This window comes from Salvelinus fontinalis, chromosome 18, assembly GCF_029448725.1.
Source record: "Salvelinus fontinalis isolate EN_2023a chromosome 18, ASM2944872v1, whole genome shotgun sequence".
NCBI classification, from domain to species: Eukaryota; Metazoa; Chordata; class Actinopteri; order Salmoniformes; family Salmonidae; genus Salvelinus; species Salvelinus fontinalis.
This window is the reverse complement of record NC_074682.1, coordinates 9,004,659-9,032,398: the sequence shown is the minus strand read 5'-3', so window position 1 is coordinate 9,032,398 and position 27,740 is coordinate 9,004,659.

Genomic DNA, 27,740 nt, shown 5'->3' with positions numbered 1-27,740 from the left:
ATCGCAGAAACCCTAGACCCACTCCAATTTGCATACCGCCCCAACAGATCCATAGATGATGCAATCTCTATTGCACTCCACATTGCCCTTCCCACTTGGAAAAAAGGAACACCTATGTGAGAATGCTATTCATTGACTACAGCTCAGCATTCAACACCCTCAAAGCTCATCAATAAGCTAAGGACACTGGGACTAAACACCTCCCTCTGCAACTGGATCCTGGACTTCCTGATGGGCTACCCCCAGGTGGTAAGGGTAGGTAACAACACATCAACCACACTTATCCTCAACACAGGGGCCCCTCAGTGGTGGGAGCTCAGTCCCCTCCTGTACTTCCTGTTCACTCATGACTGCACGGCCAGGCACGACTCCAACACCATCATTAAATTTGCCGATGACACAACAGTGGTAAGCCTGATCACCGACAACGACGAGACAGTCTATAGGGAGCAGGTCAGAGACCTGGCCATGTGGTGCCAGGACAACAACCTCTCCCTCAACGTGATCAAGACAAAGGAGATGATTGTGGATCATAGGAAAAAGAGGACCGAGCACGCCCCCATTCTCATCGACAGGGCTACAGTGGAGCAGGTTGAGAGCTTCAAGTTCCTTGGTGTACACATCACCAACAAACTAACATGGTCCAAGCTCACCAAGAAGGTTGTGAAGAGGGCATGACACAACCTATTCCCCCTTAGGAGACTGAAAAGATTTAGCAAGGGTCCTCAGAATCTCAAAAGGTTCTACAGCTGCACAATCGAGAGCATCCTGTCTGGTTGCATCACTGCCTGGTATGGCAACTGCTCGGGCCTCTGACTGCAAGGCACTACAGAGGGTAGGGGTGATTCTTGAAGAATATAACTTATAAATGCTTAGTTCAACTGTTAAACCCCATCAGAACCCAATAAATAAACGTGTAATACTACAATGTTTTTAAACATTGTAAAAGTACACACTGTATATCTTCATAACATGTTTAAAGCCATAATTGTGGGATGGTCAGGCCTTGCATCCATCCCTCAGCTTTTCTCTAGGCCCATCCCCCCCTAGTAGCTAAGTACAGCACTTGCACTTTAAGAGACGCATGAACAAGAAACAAAATCTCCAGCTCACATAAACACCATCTGGTGAGTTTGTTGAGGCTGCACCTTGACAGGATGAATTTGTCTGAAAAACTGTCAGATACATGGAACAAAATTTGATTTCCCCACCTCGTAATGAATGCAGACAATGTGTAATGAAAAATCTTTGGATCTTGAAAACATTTGAGATCAACTGTAAAGGTCTGCCTGTGAAAAAAGGTTTACTTCATGGTGATCTAATTGTTTGGTCTCTCTCTCCATTCTCAATATCTCATGATATCTTTCCTATATCATCTAAATTGGACGTTTGCCCTAATTCACTTACTTTAGTTGGGAGGCTGATGTTATTCGGACGGTTGTTTTTTGTTCTCGTCAGCCATAACCAGTTTAGTTTGAAGTGAAGCAGCTTCTCTTCTCTCTCTGCTGTGACCTGCAGCACAATGGGATTATCATGCTTGGGGCCAAGCCATAGTGGCTGTAATTGTAATATCAAAGTACAGTATTCCTGTATGCCTATACCTGATATCTCCTCCTCTTCATGTTCCTCACGCTTGACTGGACTGAGGCTATTCATCATGTGTATCACACAACACGGCCCTCAAGCTGCTACATCCAGTCAGTCAGTCAGTCACTCACACTGTACACTAACTACAGTAGATGTTCCCACTTCCAAAGGATTCTCTCTACCTGCCCTGGAGAACTCTTCTCCTTGCATACACTATTGGTGGATTCAGGAGAAAGTAACTGACAGCTGATTATGCAGGGCCTCACTTCCTGATTTTTCCCTCTCCATGACACATAATGAATGTCTGGATCTGTCCAACTAGCTTAGATGGAGCCCTACGCTCCCAGTGTGTTACTGTAACGCAGAGGTCTTCAACAAAATGTTTTTATTTAAAAAAAATATTGGGGGGCCAATTACAATCACCGCTGAAGTTTTCCAAGAGATGTTTTATATATTTATTTTTATATAGAATTTTCATTGAAGACCCCTGTAAAATCAATAGGAAATCAGCTCAAATTAATTTTAATTTGGGAATCTGTTTGAAGTATTCCCAGGCATAAATACAGAGACGTGATTGTATCCCAATGTAATCCAGGTTCGAAATGAGTATGTTTTTGCCAAATACTATATCTGTTTGAGCTTATTGTGGTCAATTTGCATGGTACAAATGATTTATGATTATGTTGACCCCCGAGTGGCACAGTGGTCTAAGGCACTGCATCTCAGTGCTAGAGGTGTCACTACAGACCCTGGTTCAATCCCAGACTGTATCACAACTGGCTGTGATTGGGAGTCCCATAGGGCGGTGCACAATTGGCCCAGTGTTGTCTGGGATAGGGGAGGGTTTGGCCGGGGTAGACCGTCATTGTATAATAAGAAGTTGTTCTTAACTGACTTGCAGTTAAACTGACTAGTTAAATAAAAGTTGTACAAAAAATGATATGTCCCCCAAACTACTCGCTAAAGAAAAAAATACCCTGTGGCTGAATGTAGTTAGGGACCTGCTGCAGAGGTTCCTCTCCTTGAGTACAAATATACTATTGTCTGGCATTATTGCCGGCCAGAGCGTCTGCTCTGTTTGGAACCCTCATCAGAGGCATTCTCCACTCCCACACTGCATTATCACAATGCTCTGGGGTCAGCTGAAAGGGACTGCTGTAATTTCAAAAATAAATTATATTTTGTGATCCATACTGAGAGAGATGGAAGATGGGAGAGAAGGAAAGAAAGGACAGGAGGATATATATATAAAAAAGAAAGTAACTTCCTCTCCTCGCAACCTGGGAACAGGTTAATGGGAGTGAGACTTGCAATGAGCTGATGATGACTATCAGGATGGGGTGAGAGGGAGAGAGAGAGACACACTGGAAATGTAATTCTGATGGAACTTCTAACAGACTTTTTTTCCTCCTTGGCCCCATTTCTTGATGTGTGTGCATTCATTTTTTTTTATGGCCTGTAAATAGCTCCTTGAGGAGAGAGAGCAGATGTTTGCCTAATGGGCAAGTTACAGTACAGTAGCACAAGGTGGGTTGGGTCAGATAAAGCAGTTGATGAGTTTCAAGATGAGTTGATGATTCTGGCGAAATGTATTATTTATTTCCAAAGTTCCCCTTCGGTGAGGTCAACGGCCTGTCATTTGGAAGATGGTGGAAGACTTGTGACGATGGAGCCAACTGAAATGTATCTTATCAAATGTTCTCTCACCAGTTTTAGTCATAGACGGGTTGTTTATGTTTCCTGACATCCCTGACATGTTCAGCCATGCTGATGTGTACTAAATGGAGACTGAAATCACAGGGAAGTAATGGAACTTGAAGCTATAGCTCCCTGCTGGTTGCACCTGACTGAACACTGCAGTGTGCACAGCATCTTCCCTCCAATGCAGACGGCCAGACTCTCGTTACATAAGCAAGGCAGGGATCTGAGAAAATATCTGTTTTTGCTTTTGATGTAATTTGCAGAGATGGCATGTGTCCACATTTCAAACAACTCTGGTAGAAGATCATATCACCTCTCCACAGTTCATTTTCAAAAGGCTGTTTTATTAGCAGGTGAGACGAGAGGTACAACTTTGAAGGGAAGATAAGGTCTGGAGGAAAGTTGGGGCTTGTAGGATGTTTAATTTGTTTTTATCATATTTTATTATTTGTCCGATACATTTTTATGTAATTGTACGTATAAGGCACGCAAAGAGCATGCAAACGGTTACAAAAAATAGGCCATTACCACTTAATAATAATTCATTTCTTAGGCTTGCCAATGCATTGATATTTAACTTATTACATTCTAAAATATGTGAGAATAATGTGGACTTGCCTGACTAAATGATTTGAATGTACGCATGCTGATTTTCTGTAGCCTATGTGGCCGACGCAAGCGCACATAATAAAATCATGAATAGCGGTAGCATTGATCTCACCATTTGAATCTCACCATAGCAGTTTTTGTAATGAGAAAGTGACCAAAAACCAGGTTCCCTTATGTAATGGAAGGATTTGTATGGAAAGCCAAATTGAAGCCAGCATTAGATGTTGTCGTCCTCATAATAAGGGAACGGGGATTTACCGTAACAGAGTAGCAGTAGCGCAACACCCTTCCATTTAAGCCGCTGGAAACAATTGAGTGGCCACATCTCTCACAAAAACAGATTCAAAATTAAATCACGGATAATTATAAAGGGCACAGGAGAACCTATAAATTGGCTACAATAATTACAAGGACTTTTCAAGCACCAAATTATTTTCAAGGTAGGCTTATTCAGTACTTGAATTTCTGAGCTCCAAATTAAAGTTGGCTCCTTCAAGCCTCGTGTAAGGTTTACAATTGCAGGTGTAACATGGAAACCAAAATGTGTGTGTCATGTTATTTCATTTCAGGATCATATTGAGAAAATTCCCACTACTAGGCTATATAATTTGTTGTCATTATATCCAGAATAATTATTAGGAATAGCGTTGGGTGTTGAGCAATAGTCTATCCTACACATTTGCGCGCAATAGCTCGGTGTCCAATCCGAAGCACAAAAACATATGAAAACATTAACCCATTACCTTGATGCTTTTTTTGTTAAATCTAACAACACCATGTTGTAAATCAAGCAGACAATAGATGATTAACATCAATTCGCTAGAGATCCAACGTGGATCCAAGCACAACTGTCTTCACAGGAGTAACGAATGAAACACCAACACACTTTTTTCCAGCACTTGGGGTGTTGTTGCATCGCTTGTGCTATCACAACAGCTGTTGTTCACTTGACTGTCATTCAGAAAATTCCTTCCTGGATCAGATGATGATGTGTGAAAATATCACGCCGTAATTAAACAGCTCGACACCAAATGCGCATCCAACAAAGTATTATGCATAATTATTGAAGAACCACATTAACGACAGTATCGATTTCGGTTTTAAGTATCAAGGTAAGGTGACTCTTTCGGTTATAAGCATTCGATTTTGCAATTGCATATATTTTGGGGATTTGTGTGCCCATGAAAAGTGTTTTCACTCTGTAATATAAGGAGAAACGAAATGTTACGGAGTTACACAGCATGTCTGAGATCTCTATACAAAAAAAATGTCCGACAGCTAGATCCAGGATTCTTGCAGGGTTCAAGTTCAATGTCTATTTCAACTGATTAATGCATAATATATGATATAACAACAATTTACAATGCCATAACAGCAAGGACAGAAAGGTAATGTCTTATGTCACACGATTTTGGACAATACGTCAAGACACCAACCACGAGAAAGGGTTAAACATAGGTTTTAAATCAATTCATGAATTGTATTAAGTATAGCTATGTTCTCCCCTTATATCATAATGACATGAAGAAAATTGGCAGATTATTATCAATGACTTATCAACAACTGTAACAAGTTGTCCAGTGTAGGACATCCTCATTGGTGCCCTCGTTTATAGAAAGACCTATATACAAGTGGGCCTTGATGATGAACACAAACGATTTATTAAAGTGAATAAAACCAGCTCACCATGGTTTCCACAGTGATTTAAGATGCTTTGCCCACTGAGGTATTTGGAAACCTCATCCAACAGATGTTCCAAAAATAATTATCTATTGTTGCACAGTTCTCAAACATCCCAGAATCCCTGTGTTGCCATCCTGTGGGAGGCTGGTCATCCGTGTTTCATATCCTTGGCTCTGTCTCTGGTTCTCCGGTTACCTGGGGCACTCCACTCCATCTGTACAAAGGACCCAGGAGCACAGAGGCGAGCCCACTAGCAACACACTACAGTCTGTTCTGCAAGCCTACTGGATTCCTCTCATACTCCACATGGCTTCGAAGTCAGTGCATATTGGGGTAACAGTTTGGGGAAGGCCCTATCCTGTTTCAGCATAACAACGCCCCAGTGCACAAAGCGAGGTGTATACAGAAATGGTTTGTCGAGATTGGTGTGGAAGAATTTGACTGGCCTGACAGAGCCCAGACCTCAAACCCATCTAACCCCTTACGGATTAATTGGAATGCCGACTGCGAGCAGGGCCTAATCGCCCAACATCAGTGCCCCACCACACTAATGCTCATGGCTGAATGGAAGCAAGTCCCCGCAGCAATGTTCCAACATCTAGTGGAAAGCCTTCCCAGAAAGGTGGAGGCTTTTATAGCAGCAAAGCGGGGACCAACTCCATATTAATTCCCATGATTTTGGAATGAGATGTTCTACGAGCAGGTGTCCACATACTTTTGGTCGTGTAGTGTATTTCACATAGATTTTACATTTTAGTCATTTAGCAGACGCTCTTATCCAGAGCGACTTACAGTAGAGTGCATACATTTTATTACATTTTTTACATACTGAGACAAGGATATCCCTACCGGTCAAACCCTCCCTAACCCGGACGACGCTATGCCAATTGTGCGTCGCCCCACGGACCTCCCGGTTGCGGCCGGCTGCGACAGAGCCTGGGCGCGAACCCAGCCCAGCCTGGGCGCGAACCCAGAGACTCTGGTGGCGCATAACCTTTCAGATGTGGAGTCACATTTTCACAAGATTTCACAGCTGATGACCTGCAAACAAAACTGAGTCTTCATGAAACACACACACACAATGCTTTTAACTTTCATATTATACCTTGGATTTGAACTCAACCGCTTGGTTCACTACATTCCAATATCTCTACTACACCACCATGTCTGTGTCAAGAAGTGATTTCAACAGTATTCCTACATTTTGGAATTTAAAGTAATTCTCAGATTTTTTAAAAATACACTCAAGAAAAACAATTATGATAGTTAATTTCACCTCAGATTGCAGCCCAAATTAATGCTTCACAGAGTTCAAGTAACAGACCCATCTCAACATCAACTGTTCATAGGAGACTACGTGAATCAGGACTTCATGGTCGAATTGCTGCAAAGAAACACCTACGAAAGGACACCAATAAGAAGAAGAGACTTGCTTGGGCCAAGAAACATGAGCAATGAACATAAGACCGGTGGAAATCTGTCCTTTGGAGTGATGAGCCCAAATTTGAGATTTTCGGTTCCAACAGCCATGTCTTTGTGAGACACTGAGTAGGTGAATGGATCATCTCTGCATGTGTGGTTCCCACCGTGAAGCATGGAGGAGGAGGTGTGGGGGTGCTTTGCTGGTGACACTGTCAGTGATTTATTTTAGAATTCAAGGCACACTTAACCAGCATGGCTACCACAACATTTTGCAGTGATATGCCATCCCATCTGGTCTGCACTTAGTGGGACTATCATTTGTTTTTCAACAGGACAATGACCCAAAACCCCCCACCAGGCTGTGTAAGGGCTATTTGACCAAGGAGAGTGATGGAGTGCTGCATCAGATGACCTGGCCTCCACAATCACCCAACCTCAGCCCAACTGAGATGGTTTGGGATGAGTTGGACTGCAGAGTGAAGGAAAAGCAGCCAACAAGTGCTCAGCATATGTGGGATCTCCTTCAAGACTGTTGGAAAATCATTCCAGGTGAAGCTGGTTGAGAGAATGCCAAGTGTGCAAATCTGTCACCAAGGCAAAGGGTGGCTACTTTGAAGAATCTTAAAAATAAATAAATATTTTTATTTGTTTAACGCTTTTTTTGGTCCTAGATGATTCCATATGTGTTATTACATAGTGTTGATGTCTTCACTATTATTCTACAATGTAGAAAATAGTACAAATAAAGAAAAACCCTTGAATGAGTAGGTGTTTCATATGGTTATAGCATATGGCAGATGGCATATGGTTCTTTGGTATCTCATGCACTAATGTCAGCCTTTATAAAGGCTGCAAAACTTGAACAGCATGCAAGCTTAATGTTTAAGAACAGAATGCAACAGAGCATATTAACTGGGATGACATTCCCTCTCATATGGGAGACCATAAAGAGCTTACTGAAAGCCACGCCTCGAGTAAGCCACTCCTGCAATCTTCTGATACAGTATTCTGCCAATGAACAAGTGATGCGCGTGTTGTCAACAGAAACGTCATTGAAGGCAAAGTAATTGTTACTGGCAAGGATTGTTAGTGGCAGCAAGTGTCCTGTAGGTTACTGGCAACATTTTACCTGTAAGTTATTGTAACATTTACAATAACTTACTGACAAGTACTTTCCAGTTGGGAAATTACAAATTCACAGCATCTTCTGGCAACAAGTTGCACAATAACCTCTTTACAGTGCAGTGCATAACTGACACATTCTCTTGCAATGTTTGCAGAACAGAGTCAAAGGAGTTGCTGAACTTACATCGGAATAACCATCAAACACTTAAACTGCTCCAACACTTCCACAAATGCACATATTTTTAAAACACACCGCTAAATATGCTAATGTTAGTATTGAACCTTACATTCAAAATATTGGGTTGAAGAATCTCCCATACCTATAAAGTACCTAACTGTTTATATGTGTTGCTGTGAAGTGTATCTTTTATGTTGTTTTTTTTTACCCCAGGGAACAACGCTCTACCCTCTACCATACTGTTTTTTTTGTGTTAATATATGTTCCAAGAAAAACGTATGAACCTGGTGGCACTGCAGACGTGTCGATGCACTCCAACCAAGAAATTGCAAGATCAAATCCCCAAAGAACTCTACTTCTGCACTGCTAGTTTTACGTTGATGTTACAGTAGCTAGGTTTCCATCCAATTGGCGATAGATTTTCATGTGAATATTCTAAAATTGACTTGTTGTGGATAAAAGGCTGGGTGTTTTTCAATAGTGCACATAAACATACTTTCTGCGGTTATTTTCCCTTCTACCAAATAAAAAATACAAGTTAAATGGGTTTCCATCGCATTTTTGATTCTACTGATGGTTTTCTCACAAAGAAATGTGTGTTAACTAGAGAGTACTGCCCACTCTGTTATTGACATATGCGCTCTGGCCAAACGTTTGCAGATACAGTGCGGGTAAAGCATACATGATGTGATTATTATGGACAAAAGAGAGATTCTTTTAAAGATTTTTATTTGTCAAACGGCAGCCAAGCATCGATGATCATGTCACCAGAATAAGACCGTAGATATTTATTGGAAAGGAGCATCAAGCTCATCCCCTTGCACTTTCACCACCCTGTAATGTTGATCTTGACTTATTTAATCTGTAGCCTAATCATTTGCATGCTTTCCTGACTTGTTGTAGTAGCAAGACCACACAACATGTCATATGTGTGACTCCAAGTTTACTTCGATTTGATGGTTATTATATAAATGTGGCCATATCTCTTTTACGCTCAAAGATCTGGTGGTTTAGCTGCACTGTAACAGGACATTACACGTTAGTAGTGAGTAAGGGGTTTATAGTTCATATCCCAGTTTTGTTCACAGTACATTTTACAGTAATTGAAATCCGAATTTTATAGACATAAAACCTTCAAGGTGTTGTATATATTTACTTTATTTTTACTCAAGGGACCATGACACAACATTCTGCAAAAGTCCTAAAGATGTCCTTGGGATTTGCCTGGAACAAACTGGTAACTAGACAAAACCTCTAGGGGAAAATGAACGTTTAAATAAAATGTATGTCAATTAAATGACATTTGACATCTCGGTTTTCAAGTGTGCTCAAATGTTGTCACATGTTGAAATGTTGCATCCCCATGTTGTCACATTTATTTCAAATGAGATCATGTTGTCACGTATTGCCTCACAAGTTGTCGTATGTTGCTTCACATGTCGTCACATGTTATCACATTAACTTCACTTTAAATCACACGTGATCATGTCAAATTCATGTGGTGTTTCAGTGGACAACACTGAACTGTTATGGGAAGAGACCCTTTGAAATTGATGTGATCAGGGATGTAATCAGGCACGGTGATGGAGCCCGTACATGCCTATTTAGCACTCAATTAAGAAATTACTTTTCAGAACTTAACATTATACTTAACAAGATTATATTCAATCATTTGTGAGAAATGCAAGCCCAAGTGATTTCTTTCAACTAGAACTCAGTGTGAGCTCTTAATGCTGTGTGAATCCTTTTCAAAAGGAATTTAGGATCTGAGAATGGAAAACTCGTTTTCTGCTCTTAACACATTTACCTACATGAATAATTTAACAAAGAAGCATTTCAAGAGGAGCAAATTGAACCAGCACGCAAATCTTTCGAAAACAGCCTCTGCATTTTTCAGAAGGTGGTCAGTGGAAATGAGAGGGTTTTTAGCTTCGTAAGACAGAAACACAGAATAGTTCTAGCACATTGCGTGTTTTTACTCAGTCTAATCGACCAGAAGGCTGAATGATAAAACATGATAAAAACCTCTCTCTACCACAGTGTATACTGTGGTAGAGGGAGTTTCAGCAAAAAATAATAATTCAACAAAAAATAACCCACCCAGCCAGACTATGTGATGAGCGCTAGAATGGATGAAGGTTATGGTTGACTGCCTTCGCAGTCCTTTCGATGTTAGTGTTGAGGTGGCTGTCTTTTCTCCACAGACCAGTAAAAAGATTGTCATGACATGGATGTAGAGTGACTTCTGCAACCCCAGGGCCTGTGTTTTAGATAGTGCTGTGTTGTTGGTGAAGAGAGGAGGTGAGGATAAGGGAGGTGTAAGAGGGTTACTGGATGTCCTGGCTGGATGGTCAAAGACAGAAGAGTATGAAGATAGGCTAAAACTGGTTTTCCAATAAAAATCCTTGATCACACTTGTAGGCAATGTCATGAGCAGAAATACGTAATTGGGTCTGACAGTCGTCTTGCAGTGAATAGCGCATTTCCAGGCCATCAAATCCAAGGCACTACTTCGATATAAAGTGTTTTGTGATGAAAATGAACACCTGATTTTCGTCACTTTCAGGAGGTTGGAGTAATGGCATTGCCTCGAATCTAGGTTGTGCCTTTAGATTTTCGAGAAAATAAACAACTTACAAAGAATTTTGACTTCTCATACCCCAAACCCCAGCCTGGTCTACATAGCCTGCTTAGCAAGCGTTCCCGGAAGTCTCACAATGTTGAGTCTCTGGGTTTACAAACTCTGTGAGATGGTTTTGCTGCCTTACATTTGTGATTGTCTGGCTACATATGTAGGATCTTAATTTGAGCCAGTTTTCTACAGCAGGAAAATAATCCAGCAGCTACAGGAAATAGAAATTATTATGTGGATTATAATTAATGGACATTTTTGTAGGGGTTGATACATTTTTCGTAAGGAAAAATCTATTCTGAAATTACAAACTTCAGAAGCCTTTTAAAAACCTAAAATACACTACAAGTTTTAAATGTCCTGCATTGATGGAAGGTTCTCCTGCCACAGGGGATCAAGATCCTACGTCTGCACACTGAATCACACAGGATGCTAATGTAACATGTTAGATGTTCCCAAACACAGCTACTAGAACATAACAGTGCCCACTCCCATTCCTTCTGAGTCTCAACCCTCCTCTCCTGACTCCCATCCCTCTTTGACAGTATCATTTTATTTAAAAAAGTATAATAACTGGATAATTGGAGAATAATTGGTAGTGATTCAGAATAATTTGTTAGCAGCATAGATACATGCATTCCCTTAATACGTGTTTACAGTAAAACACAGTTGCCGTCTAACATCTCAAAATTAAGTCACACATGGTTCATTTGGAACCCGAAGGCAAAATCACTCCATCTCAGAAGAGTCCTTAAAACTTCTTGACGCACGGATCCCTTTAGCGGGATCATTTTCGTTGACAACCGCTGCATTGCAGAGCGCCAAATTAAAAAAGAATTGCTGAAAATATTTATATTTAAGAGATCACAAGTGCACTATAGCAAAACACAGCTTAGCTTGTTGTTAATCCACCTGTCATGTCAGATTTTGAAAATATGCTTTACAGCGAAAGCAATCCAAGTGTTTGTGTGAGTTTATCGATCACTAGACAAAACATTAAGAACACCTAGCAGCAATGTATATTGGTCACGAAAGCCAGAAAAGCAAATAAAATTAATCGCTTACCTTTGATGATCTTCAGATGTTTGCACTCACGAGACTCCGTTACACAATAAATGTTCCTTTTGTTCGATAAAGATTATTTTTATATAAAGAAAACCTCAACTTTTTTGGCGCGTTATGTTAAGTATTCCACAGCCTTAGGCAGGTCATCAAGGCTGGACGAAAATTCCAAATAGTATCCGAAAAGTTTGTAGAAACATGTCAATCGTTTTTAATAATCAATCCTCAGGTTGTTTTTAAACATCAATAATCAATAATATTTCAACCGGACCGTAAACTATTTAATACTGTAGAGAAAGAAAATATCGAGCAACCAGTGTCGAGCGCATGAACTAATGTAAGGACATCCGTCTATCCACTGACACGTTTTGATAAATCTCGCTAATTTTTCAGAATAAAAGCTTGAAACTATGTCTAAAGACTGTTCACACCCTGAGGAAGTCATTGGAAAATTAATCTGGTTGATATCCCTTTAAATGGACGAAAGGCAGGCAATGGAACAGTGATTTTTCAAAAGAAGAGTCACTTCCGGGTTGGATTTCCTCAGGTTTTCGCCTGCAAAATCAGTTCTTTATACTCACAGACAATATTTTGACAGTTTTGGAAACTTTAGAGTGTTTTCTATCCTACTCTGTCAATTATATGCATATTCTAGTATCTGGACCTGAGAAATAGGCAGCTTACATTGGGAACGTTATTTTTCCAAACATAAAAATTCTGCCCCCTAGTTTAACATTCAGATATGTCAAGAACATTACATTGTATCAATCATAGTAGTGCCGAATAATATGCAGAGCTGAGCATTATTTAGGAACCCATGGTTTCCTGAAGGATCTGAGTCTATGACAATCACTATCATCCCTGAGGATCTGTTGGCAACCAGTGTGAAGTGTGCTGTGAAGAACAAACATGCAAATGAAGGATTTCAAAGAGTTACAGTACATACAATCGTAACAATTTTTCCACAACAATTTTTCTTCCTATTAACAAAATTTGAAATGTATATTTTGTTAAACCAAAGTATCAGCTATCACGTCATGTAAAATAACATTCTCTTAATTTTTCATTTTTTTCATAAAATGCAACTAAAATGCAATTCGTTCTTATGTTGCCACATTTGAAAGTGTTTTTTACACTGGATAAAAGTAGAGACTCCGAGCTAGAAAAGTGTATAGCACTTTTACACTACAGTCGAGGAACAATGGGAAGTAAATCTGCTTTGAAAGTTGATAAACTTGTAACCCCACTTTCGAGAAAATGGCCCTTGAATATTTTGGTACACCTACTGGAGAGCTCTTTGTCTACACCCATGCAGCATCGTTCACGCCCTCTTAAGCCTTAGCCCCACCCATCTCTTTAAGGTTTGACATGTGTCACAAGCCGGCTCATAGCCTGTGACAACAATGAGGGGACACGAACAACAGGTATAGGCCAATTTAAAAGTGTTCTTTATTATTAAACAAACTATTAACTTTAAACTAAGAAACAGGAATGAGGTGTGGAAGTATCAGAATGTAAGGTGTATGTAAAGTGCATGGGTGCATGAATATGTGTGTGTGAACATGACTGAGTGAAAACTATGCAAAACTAAAAAGGAACAAACAAATCATGAGCATACCTGGAGGAGCAGAGAGAGAGAGAGAGCAAGAGAGATTAGTGACAGCTTTATACCCTGAGCCCAGGTGGCTCCAATCACTAACGACCCTCCTCTGCCTGCAGGAGGAAACACCCCCTGCACGGCAGAGGAGGAGCCGTGACACCCCCCTCCTTAAAATGAGGGTCCCACCCTCAACCCAACTTCCTCCAACATATTCAAAATAATTCAAATTTCCCAAAAAACAAATAAACAACAAAAATACCAATCCCGGCTCCTAGCAGTAGCCCCGTGTCCCCCAGCTGACTGTCCGCCCCTCAAACTCAGCAGCCCTGGTACCTGGGGAGCAATTTAAGAGAAAAGAGGCGCAGACAGCCCGTAGGGGTCAGCAGAGAAAAGATACAAGCTAGGTTAAAGGAGCACGGGACAGAGCATCAGCAATGATATTATCCTTACCACTAATGTGTCTAATATCAAGGTTGAAAGGTTGCAAGAACAAAGCCCAACGCATCAGGCGCTGGTTTGGGTTTTGCAGAGACCTCAGAAAAACAAGTGGGTTGTGGTCAGTGAACACAGTTAAAGGGGTCAAACCAGAACCAACATAGACCTCGAAGTGCTGTAAAGCCCAAATGAGACCTAAAGCCTCCTTTTCAATTACAGAATAGTTTTTCTGATACTTATTAAATTTTCGGGAGAAGAAACTGACTGGACACTCAACCTTGTCGTCATTCTCCTGGAGAAGCACAGCCCCAGCACCGATTTGACTGGCGTCTACCTGCAATTTGAAAGGTTTCCCAAAATTTGGTGCTGCCAACACAGGTGCCAAACACAAAAGAGTCTTAACTGCATCAAATGCCTCTTGACACTGGGTGGACCAGATAAATTCAGCCTTGGCCTTCAACAGATTGGTCAGTGGGGACACTACTACCGAAAAGTTTTTACAAAAAGCACGGTAGTACCCCGCCATTCCCAGGAAGCGCATCAGTTCTTTCTTTGTAGAGGGCTGTGGGAACTGCTTCACAGCCTGAACCTTGGCTTCTACGGGACAGACAAATCCCTGACCAACAACCTTGCCTAGGTATGTGACTGTAGCTTTGGCAAACTCACATTTTTCCAAATTAATACCTGTGTCCAACATAGACTGCATCTCTGTTTCCAGTTTTAGTCTCTTCTCCTCAGATACACGATCAAATCTGTGTTTGATAGGCTTAGCCTCCGATGTCTATATCATGTTCAATTAAGTGGGTTTGTGATGGAGTGTCAGAAAACAAAACAGGGTAGTTTCTAATAAGAGCTACCAATTCATCACGTTTCTCAGAGTCTAAATGATCTACCAAAACCCCAAGGTTTTGCAAAGTCTGGGAGTTTTTCAACCGTCCTTGTAAGACCTCATCTGAAACTTTAACTTCCTCTTCTCCCCCCTCCACCAAATTAAAGCCACAAGATGCAGGGACTGGGGCAGCAGTCACTGACCTCACTGCTGGAGTGCCTTCAACTTTGCTTAGATCACGGGAGTGATAACATTTTAACAGGTTCACATGGCATAATTTAGAGGACTTCCTATGACTAGGGGTTTCAATAAGATAGTTCAAATCTGACACTTTACGCAACACAGTGAAAGGACCACAGTATTTTGCCTGAAAAGGTGAACTTACAAGAGGCAGAAGAGCAAGTACCCGATCACCGGGACTAAACTCACGCAGCTCAGCCTGTCCGTCATATTTCAGTTTCATTTTCCGTTGAGAACATTTTAGTTTTTCTTTCGCTAGTTCACCAGCCCTATACAACTTCAACCTAAAACCATTTACATAGTCAATAAGGTTCCGAGGTGGTTCCTCAGGCAAACAACCATCCTGCAACACTGCTAAAGGCCCACGCACCTTATGGCCAAACACTAAGTCATTTGGGCTAAACCCTGTGCTTTCCTGCACTACTTCACGAGCAGCTAGTAACAGCCAAGGTAACCCCTCCTCCCAGTCGGCAGACAGTTCCGTACAATATGCACGAAGCAAGGATTTTAAAGTTTGATGAAAACGTTCCAAAGCTCCCTGGCTCTGGGCATGGAACGCAGTAGACTTGTTGTGTTTAACTTTAAGCTGTTTGAGAACCTGAGCAAATAAATGAGAGGTAAAGTTAGACCCCTGATCTGACTGGATGGTTTTTGGAATCCCAAATGTTGAAATAAATTGAGTTAAAGCTTTAACTACTGATTTTGAAGTTATGGTACGCAAGGAAAAAGCTGCCGGATATCTGGTTGCTTGACACATAACAGTTAATAAGTAGCTATGACCTGACTTGGACCTTGGTAATGGCCCAACACAATTGATAATAAGATGCTCAAAAGGTTGCCCTACGGCTGGTATTGGATACAACGGTGCAGGCTTTACAACCTGATTTGGCTTGCTTGTGCGCTGACACGTATCACAAGTTTTAATAAACTGAGATACATCCCGCTTTAAACGTGGCCAGAAAAAATAACGAAGTATACGATCATACGTTTTACGAACACCCATATGACCTGCCACATAACCATGTGAAGTTTGCAACACTTTATTTCGCAAAGTAGTAGGTACAACTATTTGAAAGACTGGTTCTCCTAAACCCTTATCATAGTGTGGAACCCATTTCCTGACCAACAGCCCATCAAGAAGAAAATAACACTGAGCACTATTCCTCACCACTGAATCAGGAACCACTTTATCAAACAGATCAGCCAAAGTAGTATCGGCTTTTTGCTCAGCCATCAATGAATCTCTAGAACTAGTCAACTGTTCTGTCTGGAGTTTGACTGGCAACTCAAGACTTTCTGGCTTACTCTCAATCTCCTTACGAGAGGCTGCGCGGGTAACCGCACAAACTGGAAATACCTCAGGAGACACACAGTTCTGATCCGGAGATTCCCTTGCAGGGGACACTGAAGGTTGCTTCTTACAGATGTTTAATTTGCCATCTGCCCACACCTTACTACCTGCCAAGTCATTCCCCAAAATCATGTGCACTCCCTCTACTGGCAACTGAGGTCTAACCCCAACATCTACATCACCCTCTACCAGACCACATTTTAGGGTAACTTCATGTAAAGGACAAGAGAATGGAACTAAACCCATACCACATACCATTACACAACGGCCAGTATCAGACTCTTTAGAGAACGGCAAAACAGATTCCAGAATAAAAGAATCTAAAGCTCCAGTGTCTCTTAGGATCTTGATTTTAACATTCTGGTTGCCATCTACCAGGGACACTACAGCATCTGAAATAAAGGCTGAAAAATCACAGCGGGAAAACTGAGAATCAAACTCAACTAGTGGCTGAAACAGCTCACCCTGGTGGCCAGAGGCTGTAACAGGAGCTGCCATCATAGCAGGTTTAGCTTGACCTGACTGTTTTGAATGAAGCCGAGGACAATCTTTCTTCCAATGTCCTTCAACTAAACAGTAGCGACAGGTATTAGCATTAACCGGTAATTTAAGTCCTCCAGACCCAAACTTCTGCTGAGGCCTTTGGAAAGATGCCCCCCAAAAAGGTGACCTACTATTCCTAGGAGTAAAGTTATTCTTATGGTACATATCACTGTTTGACTCAAAATGGCTTTTATGTGTTAGCCTGTACTCATCTGCAAGGATTGCTGCATCACTTGGAGACTTAACTTTACGTTCATTCATGTATGTAGCAACCTGGTCAGACACAGAATTTTTGAACTGTTCTAACACAATCAAATTAGACAGACCCTCAAAAGTACTAACTTCAGAAGCTGTACACCAACGATTAAATGCAGTAGTCAAATCACAAACAAACTCAGAATAGGTTTGTGAATCTAACTTTTTCCTGTAACGAAAACGTTGACGATATGCCTCTGGCACAAGCTCGTAGACCTTCAGAACTGCTGATTTAACTTTAGCATAAACTTTACTGTCAGCTACACTCAGTGCTGCAAAAGCCTCACGTGCTTTACCTGTAAGTACACATTGCAACAACATAGTCATGTCCAAATCTGACCAAGCTCTAGCTTCCGCAATACGCTCAAATAAAGTAAAGTATGTGTCTGGATCTGACTCATCAAATTTAGGCAACAAACAAAGATTCTGTGAAACATCAAACTGTGGTAGTCTTTCCGGTCTATTAGCATTTCTCAATCGCTCTATCTCTAATTGCATTTGCATTTGCTCTAATTGCATTTGCAACAGTTCCCTCTGCTGCTCAAAAGTTAATGAAGGGCTAGCCTGAAAACTTGCACCCTCACTACTAGCAGACTGACCGCCAAAAACACCCATTTCCCTAAGACCCTGCTTTAAGCTAGTTTTAACAGTCTCTTTAATTTTTTTATCAACAATCTCAATCTGATAATGTTCAGCAATTTCAATTAACTGCTCCTTAGTACACAACTCTAAGGCTACCTCTGAAGGAGCTTGAACAAAACTACTCAAAATGGAAGACATTTTCCTCAACCAATACAACTATTACAAATGCTCAAAAAAACACAACTCACCTGCTGTCAATCTGGGTTCAAGGACAGGAGCCACACCCCACTATCCTCCAAAAACTACTAACTAACTGGCCCTGGTCTTCGTGCAGTCACATGTGGTGGGGTTTTATGCACACAAAACCAGTGGAGTGGAAAAGACAACCAGAAACTGGCGGCCCTCCCATAACCACGGAGGTGCTCCCGAGCCGATGTAGGGGAAAAGGGAAAGGGATGCTCTACCCACGTTCACTGCCACCTAAAACAAAAACACCACAAGCCTCCTATGGACACTTGCTGATATGCCTGAACAGGAGAGGACTCCCACCTGAACAAAACCCAGAAAAACACAGAGTGAATTGCTTAGCTACCAAACTAACTGAACCAAAAGAACACATGGCTCTCAACTCTCTCTTAAACAAAAATTGGCCCAACCAAAACATCCACTCAAACAAAAAAAATTGTCAATCTGAACTAAACTAACCCAAGTTAACTACTATCCCGGACGAGTCCCCACTTGTCACAAGCCGGCTCATAGCCTGTGACAACAATGAGGGGACACGAACAACAGGTATAGGCCAATTTAAAAGTGTTCTTTATTATTAAACAAACTATTAACTTTAAACTAAGAAACAGGAATGAGGTGTGGAAGTATCAGAATGTAAGGTGTATGTAAAGTGCATGGGTGCATGAATATGTGTGTGTGAACATGACTGAGTGAAAACTATGCAAAACTAAAAAGGAACAAACAAATCATGAGCATACCTGGAGGAGCAGAGAGAGAGAGAGAGCGCAAGAGAGATTAGTGACAGCTTTATACCCTGAGCCCAGGTGGCTCCAATCACTAACGACCCTCCTCTGCCTGCAGGAGGAACCACCCCCTGCACGGCAGAGGAGGAGCCGTGACACATGTGAGACAATGTGCTAAACAGATTGAGTAAGGTACTGATTTCAAGACTAAAGGCTGGTTTATACTACGTCTATTGACATGTCTGTAGACATTTGTTGCAGTCACATCATGAACATTCTATTGTTGTCTGAAATCTAACTTGTCATTGTCGTTATGAAAAAGTATGAACACAAAAATGACATTAGCAGCCTGGTGGTACAAAACAGCATAACTTGTGTATTTTAACACCAATAAACCCATCCTTTTAAATATGAATTTAGTATATATCAATCTAACAAACCAGGCAACTAAAAGCAGCTTTCTAAACAATGTTTTGGCTTGTTTCTAGCTTGTTAGCTGTTTAGCCAGTTCAAATACTGACCATATCATATAGTTGACAACGTCTTAACTTTAGCTATTTTGCATTCATTATTACAGGAAAATAAACTCACAACAATATCATTATTTACAAGTTAATGGCAAGTGTTAATTACAGAAAATAGCTTACGTTGTGAGTGTGACAAAATAAAATCAGGGCATTCTAACGGAGAATTTTAGAACTTGGACACTGTCTCGTTGTCCTAACGTTATATTCTAATTTGTCTTTGGTGCAGGTCATGTTGTTCTTCATATTACCGTCTCTGGTAAACACACACTATATCAAATACAATCTATGTTCATTTGTCGCATGCACAGGATACAGCAGGTGTATACGGTACAGTGAAATGGTTACTTGCATAGTGGAGTCTTTTGTTTTGATATGTAGCTAGTTTAACAATGAACCATTGTCCCAACTCATACCATTAGTACCCTGCATGAATCTGTAGGTAGCTAACCAACTGGGTTCAATGTTAGCTAGCTAGCTAACATTGGGCTATAACTAACAATGCAAACTAACAATGCAGATACAAATAATATAACCACACAGATCATACATGTAATGCTAGCTAGCTCACGGTATGCTTTAACTTGCAATGAAAACGACTTTCTGACAAAATAAGAAACATATAATATCAGAAAATGTAGCTAGCTAGACGCTCTTACCCATATTCACTACCAGTCAAATTGTGAATAATAGTGAAGACATCAGAACTATGCAATAACACATATGAAATCATGTAGAAACAAAAAAAAAGTGTTAAACAAATCAAAATATAATTTATATATGACTTTCTTCAAAGTAGCCACCCGTTGCCTTGATGACAGCTTTAAGGACACGAAGAAGGGCTCCATATGGTATAGCTGACCCTGATCATTCCTGATTAATTTAGGATTTTAGACAAATCTGACGAACTGACCAAATCTCCGGACACATCTGTAAGGAATCACAGTTATGAGAGAAATATCAAATATTTGTAACGGAATTCCTCTTCATCCGAAGAGGAGGAGCAGGGATTCGACCAAAACGCAGCGTTGTAACTTGACATGATATATTTAAACAAGACAAAAAACGAACTATACTTGATACTAAACAAAATAACAAAACGAATGTAGACTGACATGAACGTAAGAACTTACATGTAACGAAGAACGCACAAACAGGAAAAACAGACTACATAAAAGAAGGAACGTACAAACAAACCGAGACAGTCCCGTGTGGCGCGACAAACACAGACACAGGAGACAACCACCCACAACAATCAATGTGAAAACACCTACCTTAATATGGCTCTCAATCAGAGGAAATGAAAACCACCTGCCTCTAATTGAGAACCATATCAGGTCACCCTTTACCAACATAGAAACACATAACATAGACTGCCCACCCAAACTCACGCCCTGACCGACTAACACATACAAAATAACAGAAAACCGGTCAGGAACGTGACATAACCCCCCCCCTCAAGGTGCGTACTCCGAACGCACCACCAAAAGTCTAGGGGAGGGTCTGGGTGGGCGTCTGACCACGGTGGTGGCTCAGGCTCTGGGCGAGGTCCCCACCCCACCATAGTCAATCCCAGCTTCCGTATTCCCCTCTGAATGACCACCCTCCTATGACCACCCTCCTAGGAATTCCGTTACAATATTTCCAGGGGCTATTGCAAGAAATTACATAAGATCCTTTATCATTTTATCCATTGTTTCTAGAAATTGTGAACACATTTTGAAGAGTTTAAATTAGGATTCTTTGCTCCGGATAAGGGCATTTCCAGGCATAAAGCTGACATTAAAATTAATAATACTGAAAGTAAATATATATATTTTCCCTCATTACATTCCGTTAAATACTGTGACAAGGATTGTCACAACTTTCAATAATTCCTGAAGTATATTTGGGATCCCAATTCCTTTGTAGTCAACTGATTCTGGATTTGATGATATCCTCTGGGACAGCAGAAGAGAAAGAGGAGGACTGTGTGGGTGACCAAAGATAGACCATGTCTGAAGATGCATAGAAACAGTCTATCCAATAGAAATCCCTGATCCCACTAGGAAACTATGGAGTGGCAATGATGGCAAGCTGACCACAGGACATGTGATCATGTTATATTGCCAACTGGTCATATGCAGTACAAAACTCCCTCAACAAAGTGAAAGGTTGTTTTGACATATTTGAAAGAATCTTACAAGGTGATATCACTAACAACGGTCAAACTCTGCCTCTTTCCAATGTACATCAATTCAACCAAATTCTCTCCTATTCGGCTTAACATTGTTTTGATACATGCATTCAGTACAAATGTACTCACTCCTTTGAGCTTCAGTTTTTAACCATGCCTGGGTTGACGGTGTTTAATTAGTATGTACACTGGCAGTACTGTGTCTAGTGTCCAGAAAGACAATGGCAGCACTCTCCACTTGCTTGTTATGAGTCAGGGTTGTTAGCCATTTTTTAATTTCCCATTAGACACACAAAATATAAATGTATGTTCTCTCCCAGGTAACTCATTAATTAGCTTTGATGCATGTGAAGCTCGAGTGAAGGCTTTTTGCCAAGAATTGGTTAGCAGTTTATGCATAAAATAAATTACAGATGAACAGATGGTTACATTAGGGACTAATGATATTGACACATTATGTGTGTGTGTGTGTGTGTGTTTGTCTGTGTGTGTGTGTGTAAGTGTGCATGCGTGCTTGTGTTCGCATATGTCTGTGCATGTGTTCTTGCATGTTTGTGTGTATGTGGGAATATAAAAGCACAGAAGGCAAGACTACCACCTGCTGTAACTGTGTTCATAGTTGTCAAAATAAACATGTATTAAAAAGAGCTATTGGCAATTTTTATTTAACCTTTATTTAACTAGGCGAGTCAGTTAAGAACAAATTCTTATTTACAATGACGGCCCAGGAACGGTGGGTTGAGTGCCTTGTTCAGGGGCAGAACGACAGATTTTTACCTTGTCAGGTCGCTCGGGGAATTACTGGCCCAACGCTCTAACCACTAGGCTACATGCCGCCCCCAAAAAATGAAACAATACAATTTAGCAATGTATTACATTTGAGCGAGAGATAGTGTGAGGAAGAACAAGTATGGTGCAATTCTACCCAATTCTACCCTAGAGTTTAAGAATGCATCCCAACAGAAGTTCTCTTTCATTGTAAAACTGGTTGTTTGGATCTTGGATACAGATTGGATATTCCAAGCCATGCTGTATTTGCCATCACAGACATACCTATGCCTGCTAATAGTATCAAATGCTATCTATGCGCAAAATCTCTGTAACCACGTCTCCATCCAGTTTTTCTGTGAGTAAAGTCATATAATATAAAAACAATTAATGACAGCTGTGATGGAGACAGGACGTTTTGGTGTAATTTTACAAATACTCACAGATCATTTGTTCCTTTGATCTTTTGTGTCTGTAAAATTAATTATGAGGGAAATAGCAGTCGAAACGCCTTTATGCTCAAATATCGATTTAATATCCATCACATCGAATTCAATTTGGAGTCACGCAATGATATGGTGTCTGGTCCTCCAACTACGATTCGGGAAACCATGCAGTTTATTAGGCAACAGATGAAATAAGTTATGATGAACTTCACAGGGTGATGAAAGTGCACAGTGATGAGCTTGATTTTGCTTTCCAATAAATATTGAGGGTCTAATTCTGGTGACATGATGATCGACGGTTGACTGCCGTTTCACAAATAAAACTATTCTTATGGATAACAATATCATTATGTAGACTAGACAACATGCACAGCCTAACCGCACTGTATCTGCGAACTGTTGGCAAACACGCAGGTGCTAAGACCAGAGTAGGCACACTTGATATTTAACGCAACAGTTTTTGTGACAAAACTAGTTAAAAATGAGAAGGAAACACATTGAACTTTAGATTATTATTTGGTATATCAAAACTTAAGTGAGAAAGTCCATTTTGTGTGCACTACTTCATCACACACTGATTTTAATCTGAAATAAGTCAATATGGTGGAAACATACCACCGGTGGGAAAAAGTATAAACTTTTTGCAGATTCTTTAATATTCGCATTAAAATCTGTAGCCAATTGGATGGAAACGTAGTTAATGTAATGTTAGCTACAAAGTTCCGTTACATTTAGCCAAATAAAGATTCAACTGTAACACTGTTGCTAGGTAGCCCAAAAAACATGGGGAGTCAAAACGGAGCACCACAGTGCTCTATCAGAGGAAGATTTCTGTACTAGTGAGTCACCTGACCCACTCCTCAGAAAACTGTGGTTTGATGTCCAGATCCACTTTGGGCGCCACGGGAAAGAGTGGAATAGAAATCTGACAGCAGACTTGTTTTGAAAGTGGTGACAATTTAACATTTTCACACGTACCAACAAACGGGTGTGATCATTTTAAAGTGGTCCCTGCAGCGTACGCTCAAACCCATTTGATTAGAATGCTCATTTAGAACGTCCAGCTTTGATTGACACAACAGTCAGCATTTGAGCTGGCCACACTTTTTTCACAGAAACATTTTGCACAAACACAGTCCTTACAAAGTTATTTTGTGAATGTGACCAGTTTATTTTTAGATGCAATGTTCAGACATTCAGAGAATAGCTACAGCATAACACAATCATCCAAACTGGAAAAATGTAGGCTACATTTGTCCTAGCGCAAACTGAGGAAAGATTGACGTAGCACAACAGTCATATTTAGATAACTCTCAGCTGACAGAAACCACAATATGAATAAGCTAATAACAATCACAATTTATAATTCATCACATCACGGGTGAGTTCACCATTGATCTAAATATTTGAGTTAAACACTTTCCAGAAATCGAAAGTAATCCGAAGATAGGTTGCCGCCATGTTTTTTTGTTGTTGCGCCAACCAAAGTTAACCTGTCTAGGATCAGCGTGGCGCTAGCGGCACACCCCCCCCCCCCCCCCCACTGAAAAACCAGTGCCGCGAAATTCAAAAAAATTATTTTTTTAAAATATTTAACTTTCACACATTAAAGTCCAATACAGCTAATGAAAGACACAGATCTTGTGAATCCAGTCAACTTGTCCGATTTTTAAAATGTTTTACAGGGAAGACACAATATGTAAAGATGTACATCTATTACCTAAAAACACATTAGCATAATCCACCATCTTTTATTTGTCCACCAACACCAGTAGCCATCACCAATTCGACTAAACTAAGATATTTATAGCCCCTAACCAACAAAAAAACTCATCAGATGACAGTCTGATAACATATTTATGGTATGGGATAGGTTTTGTTAGAAAAAAGTGCATATTTCAGGTAGATGGCATAGGTTACAATTGCACCCACCGTCACAAATGGAATAGAAAAACTACTTAGAGCAACGTGTTTACCTACTTACTAATCATCAAACATTTCGTAAAAATACACAGCATACACGAATCGAAAGACACAGATCCTGTGAATACAGACAATATTTCAGATTTTCTAAGTGTCTTACAGCGAAAACACAATAAATCGTTATATTAGCTTAGCACATAGCAATTAGCAGCCCAGCATTGATTCTAGCCAAAGTGAGCGATAAAAGTCAACATCGCCAAAAGATATTAATTTTTTCACTAACCTTCTCAGAATTCTTCCGATGACACTCCTGTAACATCACATTACAACATGCATATACAGTTTGATCGAAAATGTTTATATTTAGCCACCAAAATCATGGTTAGACAATGTGAAATGTAGACAAGCTGGTAAAGAAAAAGTCCTTGCGCCACTTAGACAGTGATCTACTCTTATACATAAATACTCATAAACGTGACTAAAAAATATAGGGTGGACAGGGATTGATAGACAATTTAATTCTTAATACAATTGCGTTATTACATTTTTTAATTTATCCTTACTTTTCAATACAGTTTGCGCCAAGCGAAGCTACGTCAAAAAACATGGCGTCCTAAGCCACTAAAATGTTTCGACAGAAACACGATTTATCATAATAAAAATGTCCTACCTTGAGCTGTTCTTCCATCAGTATCTTGGGCAAAGGATCCTTTCTTGGGAGGAATCGTCTTTTGGTGGAAAGCTGTCCTCTTGCCATGTGAAAATGCCAACTACGTTCGGGATGAACTGAAAGCGTGCCCACCTATTCACAGCGTTAAAGAAATAAATGTCCCAAAAACGCACTAAACGGATATAAATTGCTATAAAACGCTTTAAATTAACTACCTTATGATGTTTTTAACTCCCATAACGAGTAGAAACATGACCCGAGTAATATTACCCCCTTCACTAATGCTTGGAACAGGAGCGGGCCGGTGTCCTCTAGGCGCATGACGCAGCTCCAAAAGAATGACTAGCTTCAGGGTTTTTTCATTTGTGGGGCCTGTGAACGCGCAATCGACCCCATTGGAATCGTCATCACGTAAAGGCATCCAGGGGAAGACGTAAGAAGTGTCCGTATAGTCATAGCAAAATCAGTGCCGTTTTAACTGACTTCAGAACAGTGGCCAACATTTCTGAAATCTGAATCCATGTCAGGGAAATTGCTGTAGAATGGGCTCTGTTCCACTTAGAGACAAAATTTCAACTCCTATAGAAACTATAGACTGTTTTCTATCCAATAATAATAATAATATGCATATTGTACGATCAAGGATTTTGTTGGAAGCCGTTTCAAAAATTAGCCAAATTAGCATAAATAGTCTAAACAGCGCCCCCATCCCCAACAGGATAATAAGAGGAGATGAGATGAGTTTGGACTGTTTGCAGTATGCATGTTGAAGGGAGTGTGTCGTCTACCATCGTTCACATCCCGTCATTCACTTCCGGAAGTGTACTCGAAAAATGAGTGAACCTTCCCTCAGGTCATTTTGTTATAACATCTTTGGTCCGACAGACATTTACGTGAAGCACAGAAAGCACTGTACGTCAACAAACATGGTTCCACACATAGCTGGAAATAGCTTTGCTCATCAAAATCAGTACAACCCGCAAAAAAGTATTTTACACACATAATATGTGTCCATTACAATCTATGCAAGAATCGGAATGCATGATTAGTCAACAGTACTTGAAAACATGTGAATAAAACAGTAAATAAATAAATATTTACCACACAAAACATTTTCTGATAGTGATTTATTGATGATTTGTTATGAGCAATGTGAAGACAGAATTTGTCCAGGATATTATAGTCTACACAGGGTCCACCACTGACATCTAACATTATGCGGGGCTTGGGGTGTCCTGATCCACGGTGATGACCATGCTGCAAGGGACACACTTTGTATGTGGACAATTGGTACAGCAGTCCCACGCTCTTCCAGCATCTGCTCTCCAACAGCACGGGGGCCTGTGGCACAATCGGGTTGAACAGGAAGGGGATGCCGGCATTCAGATACAGGAAGATGCAGAGAGGGGAGGTGGAGTTCAAGGAGAACGGTCAACAGCTGGCAGTAAAGTGGCATGACAAACAAGACGTCCATGTCCTCTCCACTGTCCGTACAGCAACCATGTCGGCCACAGGGAAGGTGGACCACCTGACGGGAGAGAGAAAAATCAAACCAGACTGTGAGCTTGACTATAAACTCAAAATGGGGGCAGTGGATAAGTCGGACATGATAAACAACTCCGAAAACTACCAAGTGGAATAAGAAGATATTTTTACATCTGATCAACACTGCTGCCCTCAATGGCCACATAGTTCACCGCCAACTAACAGGTGAGATGATTACTGAACAAGGTACTTTTTGTAATTGGACATACAGTTCACATACAAATCCCATACAGTTACATTACGCAATTATAGTGACAATATCTCAGCCACCTTCACACTGCCTCATCATCCTCTCCCTTCCCTCATCCCCCCACTCCCTTTCAGGTAAAGTAATTACCTACCAAAAGTACAGAGAAAATCTCACAAGAGAGCTGCTGGAGGAGCACCACACACCTCATCGTCCATCCACTGGGGGCCGTCCTGCCTGCTGCAGACAATCACCTACGCCTCACTGCATGACATTTTCCCTGCAAAGTCCCTCAATGTCACGCCCTGACCTTAGTTATCTTTTTTTTCTTTATTATTTTGGTTAGGTCAGGGTGTGACGAGGGTGGTATTTGTGTTTTTGGCTTGTCTAGGTTTTTTTGTATATCTATGGGGTTTTGGTATTGTCTAGGTAAATGTAGGTCTTTGGTGGCCTGAATTGGTTCCCAATCAGAGACAGCTGTTAATCGTTGTCTCTGATTGGGGGATCCTATTTAGGTTGCCATTTACCATTTTGGTTTCGTGGGTTATTGTCTATGTGTAGTTGCATGTCAGCACTCTTTGTTATAGCTTCACGTTTGTTTTGTTAGTTTGTTTAGTGTTTATTCGTTCATTAAAAGAAGAACGTATACATATCACGCTGCGCCTTGGTCTCCTCCTTACGACGAACGTGACACTC